We start from the raw sequence: 14,465 nt of genomic DNA on the forward strand, positions 1-14,465 counted from the left end.
TTTGGACTAGTTAAACTAATAAAATATACTTATATAACTTTTTAACTATGCAGGTAAGTTGTATATATATATATATATGCTCTGTCTCATGTGTATGTGTGTGTGTGTATGTGTGTGTGTGTATGTGTGTGTGTACATATATATATATTTTGTAGTGCCCTAATTAACTTAGTTTATAGAGAAAACATATATGCTGTCACATATATGCATATTCACATAGCATAACACACACACGTATATATAGATTCTTATGTACAAGTCTAGAATCACTTTGCATTATGGGTAACATGTACTTTGGTCAAGCTATATTCATTGCTGAGAAGCCTGGGTCACAGTGACCCAGCAAGCAGTTTGCAGGCAGCTGACTAGGTGAGGTCATTCCCTCTTGGTACAGGCAGGTTCCTTAATTAAGCCTGGAGCTTTGATTTAAGACAAGACATGTCATCTTGGAATGTAAAGCTGTGCCTCCTCATTAACCATTAGGCAACGCCTTGAAGAGCATTTTCTATTGGATATGCAAATAATTGCTTATACGTCCAAAAGGTTTATTGGACAGTCCAGTCGGACGTGTGTATTTCACTTCTGTAACCACCCATCATCAAAGTCTATATCGATGCTTGCAATCCTTTGATGTGGGTGGAAATTGCTCTGCGCTTTAGGCAATTTTCACCAGCACTTGTATATTGGCCAATAAAAACACCTGCTTTGAATTTTCAGCTTCCAACTGTTTTATTGTGATTGAATATTAATACAATAAGGCAGGAAAACATTACAATATATATATATATATATATATATATATATATATATATATATATATATATATATATATATATATATATATATATATATATATATATATATATATAAAAGACAGAGTTAAGTAAAGCCTACCATCAAGATACCTCACTCCAGACCATAAAGGTTCATAAATTGCCCATGTAGTGCAAATACCACCAAAGTTGTGTGGAGAGGACTGAGGAATACAGGTGACTCACAGTTAAATAGAAAATGCTGGCAGGCACTTAAAGAAATAGTGCTGTTTCAATTCACAAGCTAAATTAAAGGGTAAGGTCTACAAATAACATAGATCGAATTCTGTATTAAATTTGGCTTCCTGCTGAAGTAAACATCGCTGTACATCATTATAATTATGTGGGTGGGATCAGTACTGCCACAGAACAAAAAACAAGAAATCATCTTCGTTGTGCCCCATTTCAAAAAAATGGTTGAAATGGGGGCTTCCCAATGCATATGTGTATTGATCTAATAGTGTGTCAGGATCGTGCATTTACCCCTAGCATCCCTTAAAAGCAAATTCATCCAGGCAGATGGTCCTGAAGCAATAATACTTTATTAGGAGCAAAAAGGTAAATTAAAAGAACTGACTGTCTACAGAACGAAGAAGGTTGCTAATGAGATAACATGGGTAGAATACATGGTTAAAAGCACTCCAGCCAGAGGAAGCAAAGAAAGCAAAACAAAGTGAAACAATTCCGAGATAACAGTTCCCAGGGCAAGGTAGACAATACAACAGCTGTGGATTGCAGGCTGAGTGAATAACAGGATAAGAAACTATACACAGAGTTTGTGAACCAGGAACTTGACCTGAAGCCAGAGCCTGGCTTGGTCCTGCCAAGAGCCCTTCTTTAGGTGACTTTAGTCAGAACCTGACATTGTGCTACCGATATAAAATTGCCTGCATGGGCAAAGGATCCCATAAACAACACGTTATGAGGAACAATTCGAGAAATGACGTAGGGTGAATTTGAAGCCTGTAGATGTGGCGCTCAGATCTTTAATTGGTAAGCTCAAGGGGCAGACCAAACACGATCCACATTTAAAGTGGCCAACAGTGGAACAATGAGAGGAGCGGGTACTTGCGTCAGACCTGACTATGAAATCTCTGATGGCACAAGATCTGCGAATACTTACCTGATATTGAAAAACTGAATGTAGGCACCTGGTGCTTACTCTGTGATCCTTATAATAAGGTATAAGCTTGTTAGTAGTCATAGGTCTTCTCTAGACCTTATCTGTTTTATAATTTGGTATAGATTATAAGTAATTGCTGTATCTGAGAAAAAAATATATCGAACATTAACTGTATTGTACAAAAATACTAGGATTGTATAAATGTTTAGGAGCCTTATATAGTAAGAGTGATAAGTTTTTCAGAATACTTACCTGATATAGAAAAAACTGAATGTAAGCACCTGGTACTTACTCTGTGATCCTTATAATAAGGTATATGCTTGTTAGCAGTTATAGGTGCCTACAAGGCTGACAGATGTGTGAACCACAAAATGGTGGTCGGGTAAGATTATTAAGGAATTATAATATGAAATTAAATTTTAATGTTTAGAAATATTTTCATAACTGTGATGTTGTATAATTGTAATGTTGTGTTTTAGATGTAGAAATTATTAATCTGATGAAGCAATCACCAGCGAAACAAAGCTTAAACCGGTGGCTTGTCATATTGTGGACATAACTTCTGGCTGTGATTTTTACCACGGTGCTTGCTGCACACGGACAACGATACAGCCTTGAGAAAGAGAGAAAGAGACATTATTGGTCAGCCACCATCAGCTGACTACGGAGGAGCCCAGTGCTTATACAACACAGAGGATCGCAGCAAGTGAATGGGTTGCTGTAGAGACTTGTGTGACTCTGATGAACAGTAATTCGATCCTGTCTCTTTATAGTTATTTGATAAGCTTGTGTTAGTTGTAATATTACAAGGTTACTTTGTTTATAATGATGATTCTGTGAACTGGAAGTACTTGTCTATGTGAGCATAAAAAAATATTTATAAAAATAACAAAAGGAATTTTTGTGGCTGCGTGTTGAAATACTGTGTGATAACAGGAGATTTAGCCTTCCTTTTGAGGTTGGCAACTCTAGAATGCAGTTATAACTTCTGGAGAGTTTTTAAAAATACTGCTTTGTAACTAAAGAAACACTTGAGAGTGACAAACAACCCACACTTTACATTTGAAATCCAACAAACTGGATACCAGGATTTGGATGCAGGCAGGAGGGGAATCACTCTACCCTCATATCTTTGTGATACAGGCCCTATTTGCTGAGCACTGACCCACCACCCAAAAGGCCTTGTTTAATTTGGAAATAGGAAGTCCTGACCATGCGGCACCAGGATGCTGATTCCTGGATTTTATTAGTCATTGGGAAGGAGCTGATTCAAATACATGTGCTTATTGCATGGTAATTGTAACCCTGGATGGGCAAAATAGCTGTTATAAACAAGCTACCGTGCATAGACTTGTACTGCATGCTGTTCTTCATAACTGGTATTGTTATGGCAGAGGTTGGCAGCCATGTTAGTTTGTTGAAGCATATGCAACACAGGCCTGAGGCACCTTAGAGTCTAACACATTTCTAAGCTTCCATGAGCCAAATCCTCCTTTGTGAGGTATGGGAAGTGGTGACCTCAGTAGATATTGTGCGAGTGTGTTCATATCTAAGCAGGTGTGTGTGTGTGTGTGTGTTTTGTAAAGGGACACCAAAAGATATTATTATGCAAAGCACGCATTAAAAACTAGGTGCAGCTAAAAGGGATTGAAAGATCCAATCAGAGTTACACTCCCGACAGGTGATGAACTAATAAACCAAAATTAATACATATATGCAAAAAATGCCAATTACTCTCTGCAGGGAGGGAGCCGCACCCGGCCCTATTGATCCTGAACCCGACAGTGTCAGATCTGCAAATAAATTCCAGCTCAGCAGCGTTATGCTGGAGTCTCCCTTTAAAACTTCTTTTGATGTTGCAGAATGGAAATGCTTCAACCTGGGTGTGCAAATGTTTATCATTTTAAACATTGAATTTATATTGATTGCATCTGTTGTCTTTGGATATGGGCTGTTGGGTTTGGCCTTTGTGAAGATCAGAAGGGCATTGCTAATATATGATGACATACATTGCATGAGAAGACATGCTGGTGAACGAGCCTTTGCTGATGTGGCTGAAGTTGTCAAGCAGACATAAGTATCATTCAAGTAAATATGGGGGAACTGCAAATATTACAGTTTTTTTTTAAAAAAACAACACAATAAATAAGTATTACAATGATATTTTGTCAGGTGGAGGGAAAGATGAAATAGTGTGGTGGGGAAGTTGAGACGGGAGGGGGGAGAAATGGGTGCGCGCCCCTTCGCAAGTCCTTGCAGGTTCCTCACTGTACAACTGGACCCAGCCTGACAACCAACACTGCGTCAGTTGGGCCATAGTTTTCCTAGGCAGAAGTTGCCAGATGTAGGGAATGGGAGAAAACTGAAGACAGAAGAGAGAAGGAGGCAAGAAAAGGGGAGGGGGAGAGGCAGTGGAGGCTTTCAGGGAAGGAAAAGAGGAAGTAGTGGGGTCAGGGGAAATGAGATGCCCCCCTGCAAGTCCTTGCGGGTTCCTCTTTGTCATTAATAATATCCAAAAATGTATCCAGCAACTCAGGTCTATTTGCTGCATTAATCACTGTTGCCCACTGGTGGTGGGTTGGTTGGTTTTTTAACAGAGGCCGGGTTTTCACTGTGTAATCAGCAGGTGTTTGAAGTAGGGGAATATGCTCTTCTGATGACACACAGCAATGTTAATAGTAGCATTAGTGTGCAAGTAACCTGATTGTGTTTGCCAGTGGGTACATGGGTGCCCTCAGCATACAGCTGAACTTGCAAAAAGGGAAAAAAGGTGTCTGTTGGATTACGTCATTTGACCTTTGATGCATGACAAAATTTTCAATACTAGTCATTTGCTCATTTACCCTGCAAGCACTTTGGCTTCATCACTTAGAAATGTGGCTGTATGTAGTACCTAGGAGTTTATTATTATTGTAATCAATGCTGGTATCTCCCAGCTCACCGCTTGAACCGATGCAGAGCCCGAATGTTGAACTAGCATCTGAGACCCAGTTCTGAATCCCCCCCTCCTGCCATGGAAGCTCGCAGGGGTGGGCCTTGGGTCAGTCATTCTCTTTCTCAGCCTAACCTACTGCACAGGGTGCTTTTTGGGATGATAAAATAGAGGATGGGAGATCAATATTTTAAACTTTTTGGGGGAAAAGTGAGGTATAAATAAATAAACAAGCAAAGCACAATGTAAACAAATATTTCTGGTGCAGTACTTCAAAAATCTGTGAGATATTGTATTTGGGAGGGATCGTGGCTCAGTGGTAGAGCATCTGCTTGGCATGCAGAAGGTCCCAGGCTCAATCCCCGGCATCTCCAGTTAAAGGGACCAGGCAGGTAGGTGATGTGAAAGACCTCAGCCTGAGACCCTGGAGAGCTGCTGCCTGTCTGAATAGACAAGACTGACTTGGATGGACCGAGGGTCTGGTTCAGTATAAGGCAGCTTCATGTGTTCATGGGACACCCGCACAACATAATCAACAATAGCAAAGGTCACAGAACACCTAATTTGAGATATAATGTTACCTGGATATAATTTGAGATATAATGTTACCTCCAGGCATGGGTCACTAACCAAGGCTTCAATTACAGTCTCAGCCTCATAAACCAAAAAAATGGAAACCAGATTAGCAAATGTTTTGGTTTCTGCTGTGCTTCAGGTCACCTGAAGTTGCAGGGTGGTAATTTGTGGCATTATTGCTTACTCGGGGAAAATTGCAAATTGACTGTTGTTGGTTCTTGTAGGTTATCCGGGCTGTGTAACCGTGGTCTTGGAATTTTCTTTCCTGACGTTTCGCCAGCAACTGTGGCAGGCATCTTCAGAGGAATAACACTGAAGGACAGTGTTACTCCTCTGAAGATGCCTGCCACAGTTGCTGGCGAAACGTCAGGAAAGAAAATACCAAGACCACGGTCACACAGCCCGGATAACCTACAAGAACCAATGAACTCTGACCGTGAAAGCCTTCGACAATATTTTGACTGTTGTTGATTGGTAAACCAATATGCAAAGTTGTTTTCCTGAGTAAGAACCTGACGGCAACGGATAGGGGCTACCTGGGGCTCTGCTTGCTGAACTGGAACCTTTGGTTACTCCAGGAGAAGAACAGGAAAGGGATGGAGGCCTTCTGCTTCCTACGGAAAGTTAAATACTGTTTGGTTTAGGTTTAGCTCCCAACCAGTCATGGAAGCCCATCAGAGTCCCAACCAAACATGGAAGCTTAGGGTTGCCAACCTCCAGGTGGTGGCTGGAGATCTCCCACTATTACAACTGATCTCCAGCCGATAGAGATCAGTTCCTCTGGAGAAAATGGCTGCTTTGGCCATTGGACTCTATAGCATTGAAGTCCCTCCCCTCCACAAACCCCGTCATCCTCAGGCTCCGCCCCCAAAACCTCCCTCCGGTGGCAAAGATGGACCTGGCAACCCTAGCTCCCCCTCCTCCCCGTCACGCATCCGTTTAGGTGGGAAGAGGTGTTAGGCTCAGGCGGGGAGCGGATGAAGCCCTCTTACAGCAACGGACTTCACTAGAAGCTTTGCTAGAACTCTCTGCAGCTGGGCCTGCGCAAGCACAGTTCCCACGCGTGTGCGCCCTGCGCAGGAGCCGTGCAGATAGACACTATAGTTATATGTTTATATTATCTTATTCTTGAGGCGGTAAACCTCAGCAAAATCCAACAAACCTGTCAAGAGTAATAAAATCTAAAGCAGCAGCATTAAAATTAAACTAAAAACCAGCAGCAATAAGAATTTAATTTTAAAAGCACAGGCCTGTAGCACCAAAAATCAAAACAGGAGTCTGCTCTTCCGATTTAATTCATACAATATTCTGATGACTTTGCTCAAGGAAATATTAAGAAATGCGAATGATTAGAAGACAACGTGTTTGAACAAATCTTCAAAATTTTCCGGAGGGAGTGGCGGGATATTACTTGGCTTCAAAGTTAAGAGAGCGAAGTGATTCTAGAGCTTCAGTTTATACGCAAGGCCGGATCTTCAGTCTATCTGTTCATTATATGCATTTTGGAGACTAGTGTTGAGAAAATAATTATTAGAAAAACCATACTTTCGTTTGCTTTGATACCATTCTCTGCAGTCCTGCGGATTTAGTAATGCTGCTTTCTCAGGAGTTGTTTCCCAACCTGGAGCTGGTAACCCTACTCCTCAAACTGGTCCCACACCCATAGCTCCAAGAATTTCCCAGCCTGGAGTTGACAACCCTGTTCCCAAGGCTTAGCAACGGAAAGGTTAATCATTTGCTAGTTTCCCTTTCCTTTTCCTTTTGGACAGTTTTGCTTTTGTTCAAGGCAACAACACCATCTCCACCAATGATAGCAGTGAAATCTGTGCACACGTGGGCCCCCCGCCCATGGCTCCTGCCTGAAAGTGGCTGGCCTGAAAATTTGCCTGAGAAAGGAATGGTGGTAGGACGGCTCTTTCCTGCTCCAGCATGTTACAGCTCCTTGGAGCTTGACAGACAGCAGGTTCTTCGAACTGGCCAGGAGCAATGACGACGATGGAGAGAAAGTAATGAGGGAAGAGGGCGTGGCGTCTGGATTCAGGTGAGCGAGCGCATTCTTACTTCGTGAGTGACACCAGCTCCCTTAGCTGTGCCTGTCTTGATCTTTTTCTCGGTTCAGTTCCCGGAGTTGCTGCATAGACAGGTAAGTGCTTAATATATATTTTAAAATATGCATCTAGCAATTTTCTAGCATTCCACCTATACTAGGTTCCAAGGAAGCAGAGAGAAGCACAGCATTGTAGGAGAAACAAAACTTGTGTAAAATATGGGAAGCATTTTTCATTCGGGCCCACGCAGAGCGAATGGCTTTTCATAAATTACTGCAGTTCCTAATCCCTTTCCAGGGATAGTTTGCTTAACCACGACCATCTCACAGCGTAATAAGCCTGGCTAAAATCTGGGGACCTAGTGCTTTATAGTTGTTGTTGGTTTCCCCCCTGGAGATTTCTAAATAAATAATTTTAAAAGCTCACCTTCACAAGTCACCAATTGACTTCACAAACTGACAGTTTTGTGCGGACCCTCCCTCGCAGTGCGGATATATTTTATGATGCAGACAATGAGGTGGTTCAGAAAGATTCTGCTCCGGGGGAGATGTTCCACCTGGGTGTGTCGCCTCAGCTTGGCATTCTTGATGCAATTAATCAAATGACTAATACTGGCTCTGCAGAGCTGGGAGGGCGGTCAATCTAACGCTCCCTTGCAACATGGCTAGGATGATGATCTTTCCGTGTTTTTCTTTCTAAAATGTCACTAAAGAATTGCAACTTAATGGCCCAGGTGCAGGTCAGAATTGGCCAGATGGCCCCTCGAATGTTTCTGTGCAACCCACCGGATACTGATGAAGTGGAGCTGTGGAGGGAAAGATCCCAAGCCCCATATCGCGACGTAGTTTTCTGTGTGATTGGTGGCTCCTGATGGCTTGTAATTAGGGTGGCCACCGAGAGCTGGCCACCAGCAGGAGGCTCAGGGAGCAGGGAAACTCCCATTGCGTCACTCTGATGGTGTGACATCGCTTCCAGAAATAACATCATTGTGTTGGAGTGATACAGTAGGATTCCACTAAACTCTATGGTAAAATCAAAGGATGTCAGTGGATTCCTAGAGTATTGACTTCACTTCTAGGATCATGCTGGAAATTATATCGCGCCATAAGAGAGAGAGAGAGCGATTTCCCCAGCATTCCTCCATCACTACCCTACTTGGGTTGCCAGGATCCCCTTGGCCACTGGCAGGGGATGGGGGGGGGGATAGGATTGCCGGGCCCAGGTTGGAAACTCCTGAAGATTTGGGGATAGAGCCTGTGGAGGACAGGGACCTCAGTGGGCTACAATGCCCATAGAGTCCGCCCTCCAAAGCATCCATTTTCTCCAAGAGATCTGATCTCTGTAGTCTGGAGATGACAGGTCCCACCTGGAGGCTGGCATCCCTGTCACTACGGCATCACCACATGCCTACAATCTTCTTCCCTGCCCTACTCATGGTTTCCTCAAGAAATGCTGAAATGGAGATAAGAAAGTGGTTCAAGTCCTGGACTGATCAAGTCCCTTGTGAATAAATATCTTTGAACATGAATTTGAAAGGCAGGAGGTAAACAATAATTATTTTGCTCTTCAACTTTTAATCCACTTTTCAAAGTCATGTTCTTTCTCATGGGTTCCAATTTAGGTCCAAATGAACCTATCATAATAAATGTAAAGCCATTGCTAAAAGCTTGACCAAGAAAAAAGGATATTTCTTCACCCTACCTGGTTTTAATGTTTTGCCCTTTTTCTTTCATTACATGCTAATTTGCCAACAAGAATAGACAGTCTGAATAGGGTTGCCAACCTCCAGGTACTAGCTGGATGTCTCCTGCTATTACAACTGATCTCCAGCCAATAGAGATCGGTCCACCTGGAGAAAATGGCTGCTTTGGCAATTGGACTCTATGGCACTGAAGTTTCTCCCCTCCCCAAACCACACTCTCCTCAGGCTCCGCCCCCAAAACCTCCTGCCGGTGAAAAAGAGGGACCTGGCAACCCTAAGTCTGAAATATAGGTAAAAGTTCTCAAAATTTCACCTTGAAGCAGTTCTCTTAAGAGATGAAATAAGCTTTGAGTCACCACGAGTGTTGTGACGTGCCTTATGTATCCCTTTCTTGGCCCCGGATCCCCACCCCCATACTAACCAAGCTGTGCCTATTCTCTGGGGCACCCATTTTGTAAGGAATGTTTGGATTTTATAGAGGCGAAATTATCACAATCGTGTTATTTTCAAGGCAATCCAGAAATGGCCCCGGTGGCCTATAAGGGTGTATAGAGCCAACCATGTGCTTGGAGAACACCATGTAAATTAGGCCTCGGTAATTAAATTAATCCTACCACCAAGCAGTGGAATTCCTATAGCGTCACTATGACACCGTGGTTTTTGCCTCTAATGATGTCATGGTGCACGTGGTGCCAGCTTCCCCTCCCCCACCTTTCTCCCATTGCTGAATTTACCTGTGGCAGGTAATGGGTTGCAGTGGTGGGCAATTGCCCACCACCAGCTGCTAATCAGCAACACAAATACAAATATATAAAAATGTACTTAATGAGGATTTCTTGAGAAAGATCCAAATAAGAAAGTTTAATCAGGACAATATCTTCAACTAGACATTTTAAATTGTGTGTGTGTGTGGTAACTAGCTAACTGTACATCAAAGATGCTACTTGGCATTGGGTGATGATTTAGATACTGACTTAAGAAAGGAATGTATCAAAGAAGAAAGAATGTGCTGAAAGCTTGTACTGCAGTTTGTTCAGCTTATGTCTCAGTTTTCCCTTCACCCCACCCTGCTTGAGGTTTCCCAATGACTAATGGCTTAACAGTTGTGATTTTGTGCTATTGCTTCATTGGATATCAATATTACAATCAGGATTCTGTCTACCGCTGGGTTTTCCATTCCCACGGTGGAAGCTCTGTTTCTCCTAGCATGGTAGTTGCTGTGAGTTTCTTTCTTGGGGAAGGGTGGGGGGTTAAAACCTGGACAAAACGGATAAGTGTTCAATTAGAACCAAGTAGACTTTAAAAAACACCTCTAGTTAAAACTCTAGGGAGCACTGTATGGTTGGCTGGGATAAAGATTAGGAAACTGGAATAGCTTTGTAGAGCAAGCTGAGGACTAGGATGAAGATCCAGGAGCTAAGAAAACGGTGAGACGAAGGACTCCAGAGACAAAGGGCCCGAAGGGAAAGTGCAAATGGACAATAGACAGAGGAGTAAGGATCTTAAAGAAGGGTCTGTGAAGAAGAAGGACGCTTCAAGAAATATGCAGAGGAGACCAGGAATTGAGGAAAACGGGGGCTAATGAGAGTGGGAACCAGCGCCGGATCTAGGGGGGCTGGGGGGAGCAGCTGCCCTGGGTGGCAGGCAGAGAGAGGATGCCGGCAACCAGATCAGAGGCTGCAGCTGCCTGCCAGGGCTGGATCAGGAGGGTTCGTGCTCCAAGCAGCGGGCAGAGAGGGGGTGGCGGCTGGAGCGAAAGCATCCTCACAGACTTTGGGGGGGGGGTCTCAGGAGAGGGAGCCTCCACAAGGTTCCACCCCTTTGCAGCTAACTTTTCCGTGAGGCTCGAAGGTGTGGTCTGCGCCTGCGCCTTGGTAGCTGAGGAAAGGAGGGTGGTGGGAGTGGGAAAGATGGTGGCAGAGCTCTCACGCTGTCCTCTGGGCCAAGGTGTTCGGCATGTTTCCTGGTCTTAAAGAGCCTCTGACAGGCTCTGCAGGAGCCACCATGTTGGAGCCCAGCTGCCTGGGGGTGAAGAGGGCTGAGTAGGCAAAGCTGAGGTGGGCAGAACAGGCGGGAGGCTGGAAGCGTTCCCCCGGCCGAGCTGGAGGCAGTGACGCCCTCCTGATGCTGGCACTGCAGTGGGGACCCTGTGTCTGCTTCAAGGGCAGCACAGCCTTCCTGGCCACCTGCTCTGGTGAGGACATTGAGGACGTGAAGCTGCTGCTGGCCCGTAGAGCCTGCCTCCGCATGGCCAACATGGACGGGCTGACAGCATTGCACCAGGTAGCTCGACGGGCAGCATGCAATCTCCAGGAACGCCCGTCCTACCTGCCTGCCTGCCTGCTGCTGCTGTCTAGGGGATGGGCCAGCAGACACGGGCCGAGGTGCTGGGAACACGTCTGGAGGCTGGGCCCTTTTTTTCCTCCCTCACCTCAGCCTCCCCAGCCCTCTAGGCCAGCTGTCCCTGGGGGCTCAGCCGGACAGGAGGCATTTTTGCGAACACTGCTGCACAGTCATTTCCCTTAGCGGCAGCAGGGCTGGATCTAGAGTGGATGAAGCCTGAGGGGGGCTCATGCCCCAGGTTGGCGGGCAGAGAGGGGGCAGCAGCCAACCCCCCCAGGGCCACCTCCAGCCCCTCCCTGCAGTCTCCACAAGTGTCTGCTGTGAGGGAAAAGCGCAGGGGTGCTCCAGCCTGTGCCCCTAAGCGCGCACGGCTCCTCTAGCAACCACTCTTCCCCCCTTTTATTATGTAGGAAAGGTTTTTATTCAAGACACTAATGGAAAGAAGCATTTAAAGCTAATGCTTTAGGGTATGTTACCCAATAGAGAGATAGTACAATTAATGTAAATTGCAGAGATTAATGTATGAAGAAGCTGTGCATGCAAACTTGAGAATCAATCTACTTGCTTTTGTTGCTAATAGAGTTATTAGCAATATAAGGTGGAATATTTAGCATATGTTTCTCCATAATAAATGGGGACCCAAATGACTTACATTATTCTCCTCTCCTCCATTTGATCTTCACAACAACCTTGTGAGGTAAGTTAGGCTGAGTGTGACTGTCCCAGCATGACCCAGCAAGCTTCCATGGCACAAGTGGGGATTTGAACCTGGGTCTCCCAGATTCTAGTCCAACACCTTTAACCTTTCATGTCTATTACCCAGGTACTGGAAAGAAACTTGGAGTCCACAGTAAGCTTAAGTAAAGCAGCTATTGTATACTCAGAGTTGTGGTTTGAAGAAATGCTCTCTGATGGTAGCAGAAGGTGACACAGGTGGAGCCAGTGGATTAGCCCAGTTGGATCCACTGCTTGCATGGAAGAGGCAAGCACAGACTGTTTTGCTACCCAACTGTTTTGCCATATGGGCTAAGATTCAAAAGGTCTTAGAATAGAATCATAGAGTTGGAAGGGACCACCAGGGCCATCAAGTCCAACCCCTGCACAATGCAGATATTCACAACTACCTCCCCACTCCACACCCCTAGTGACCAGAAGGTGGCCAAGATGCCCTCCCTCTCATCATCTGCCTAAGGTCACAGAATCAGCATTGCTGACAGATGGCCATCTAACCTCTTCTTAAAAGCTTCCAGGGAAGGAGAGCTTACCACCTCCCGAGGAAGCCTGTTCCACTGAGGAACTGCTCTAACTGTTAGAAAATTCTTCCTAATGTCCAGACGGAAACTCTTTTGATTTAATTTCAACCTGTTGGTTCTGGTCCCACCTTCTTGAGCAACTGAAAACAACTCGGCAACCTCCTCTATATGACAGCCCTTCAAGTACTTGAACATGGTTATCATATCCCCTCTCAGTCTTCTCTCTTCAGGCTAAACATACCCAGCTCCCTCAACCTTTCCTCATAGGACTTGGTCTCCAGATCCCTCACCATCTTTGTTGCCCTTCTCTGGACCCGTTCCAGCTTGTCTACATCTTTCTTAAATTGGGGTGCCCAAAACTGAACACAGTACTCTAGGTGAGGTCTAACCAGAGCGGAGTAAAGCGATACCATCACTTTGCATGATCTGGACACTATATTTCTGTTGATGCAGCCCAAGACTGCGTTTGCCTTTTTAGTTACAGCATCACACTGCTGACTCATGTTCAGTATTTGGTCTACTAAGACCCCAAGATCCTTTTCACACACACTGCTCAAACAAGTCTCTCCCATCCTATAATTATGCATTTGATTTTTTCTACCTAAATGCAGAACTTTACATGTGTCTTTGTTGAAGTGCATTTATTAGTTCTAGCCCATTTCTCCAGCCTGTCAAGATCATCCTGCATCTTGGCTCTGTCTTCTACCATATTTGCTACCCCTCCCAATTTAGTATCATCTGCAAATTTAATAAGCATCCCCTCTATTCCTTCATCCAAGTCATTTATAAAGATGTTGAACAACACAGGGCCCAGCACAGATCCCTGAGGAACTCCACTAGTCACTTCTCTCCAAGTGGACGAGGAACCATTAACTAGCACTCTTTGGGTACGATCTGTCAACCAGTTGCAGATCCATCTAACAATAATAGGATCTAACCCACATTTTCCCAATTTGTCAACTAGAATACTATGTGGAACCTTATCAAAAGCCGTACTGAAATCTAGATAAACTATGTCTACAGCATTCCCCTGATCCAGCAAGGTAGTAACTTTCTCAAAAAAGCAGATAAGATTAGTCTGACGTGACTTATTCTTGAGAAACCCATGCTGGCTCTTAGTGATTAGATCCATCCTTTTCCCCCCGGTCTTGAAAGGACCGGGGGAAAAGAGAGAGAAGAGAACACTTTTGGTCACTCCCGGTCAATTGACTGACGGGCAAAGTGCCAAGCTCGTCCCAAGTCACTTCATGAGAGCCACGTGCCCCTTTCTTTCAAGAGGAGGTACCACTCTCTTGATACTGAGCTCATAGGAGGAGAGGTGGAGAGAAGAGGAGTATCCAAGGGTTCCTTCCACCTCCTTCCCTCTCATGCTGAGGCCTTGGGAGAGCACAGAACCTTGCCAGCAGGCCTGTAACTAGGATTGCCAATCTCCAGGTAATAGCTGGAGATCTCATGCTATTACAGCTGATCTCCAGCCAATAGAGATCAGTTCACCTGGAGAAAATGGCTGCATTGGCAATTAGACTCTATGGCATTGAAGTCCCTCCCCTCCCCAAGCCCCACCCTCCTCAGGCTCTGCCCCAAAAACCTCCCACCGGTGGAGAGGGGGGACCTGTCAACCCTACCTGTAACTGCTGGTGGGGGGGTCCTTTGGACTTTCCTCCCCACAGACCTCA

General features: G+C 44.8%; 1 protein-coding gene across 1 annotated transcript in view; it reads left to right on the forward strand.

Annotated features, from left to right (window-relative positions):
- The first annotated feature begins 7,562 nt into the window (after positions 1–7,562).
- SERPINB5 (serpin family B member 5) overlaps positions 7,563–14,465 on the forward strand; it is a 38,706-nt gene continuing 31,803 nt past the window's right edge. Inside the window, exon 1 of the mRNA XM_056854866.1 lies at positions 7,563–7,586. The gene's annotated coding sequence lies outside the window, so the exon portion shown is untranslated. The remainder of the gene's footprint in view (positions 7,587–14,465) is intronic.

Source organism: Euleptes europaea, chromosome 8, assembly GCF_029931775.1.
Source record: "Euleptes europaea isolate rEulEur1 chromosome 8, rEulEur1.hap1, whole genome shotgun sequence".
Taxonomy (NCBI): Eukaryota; Metazoa; Chordata; class Lepidosauria; order Squamata; family Sphaerodactylidae; genus Euleptes; species Euleptes europaea.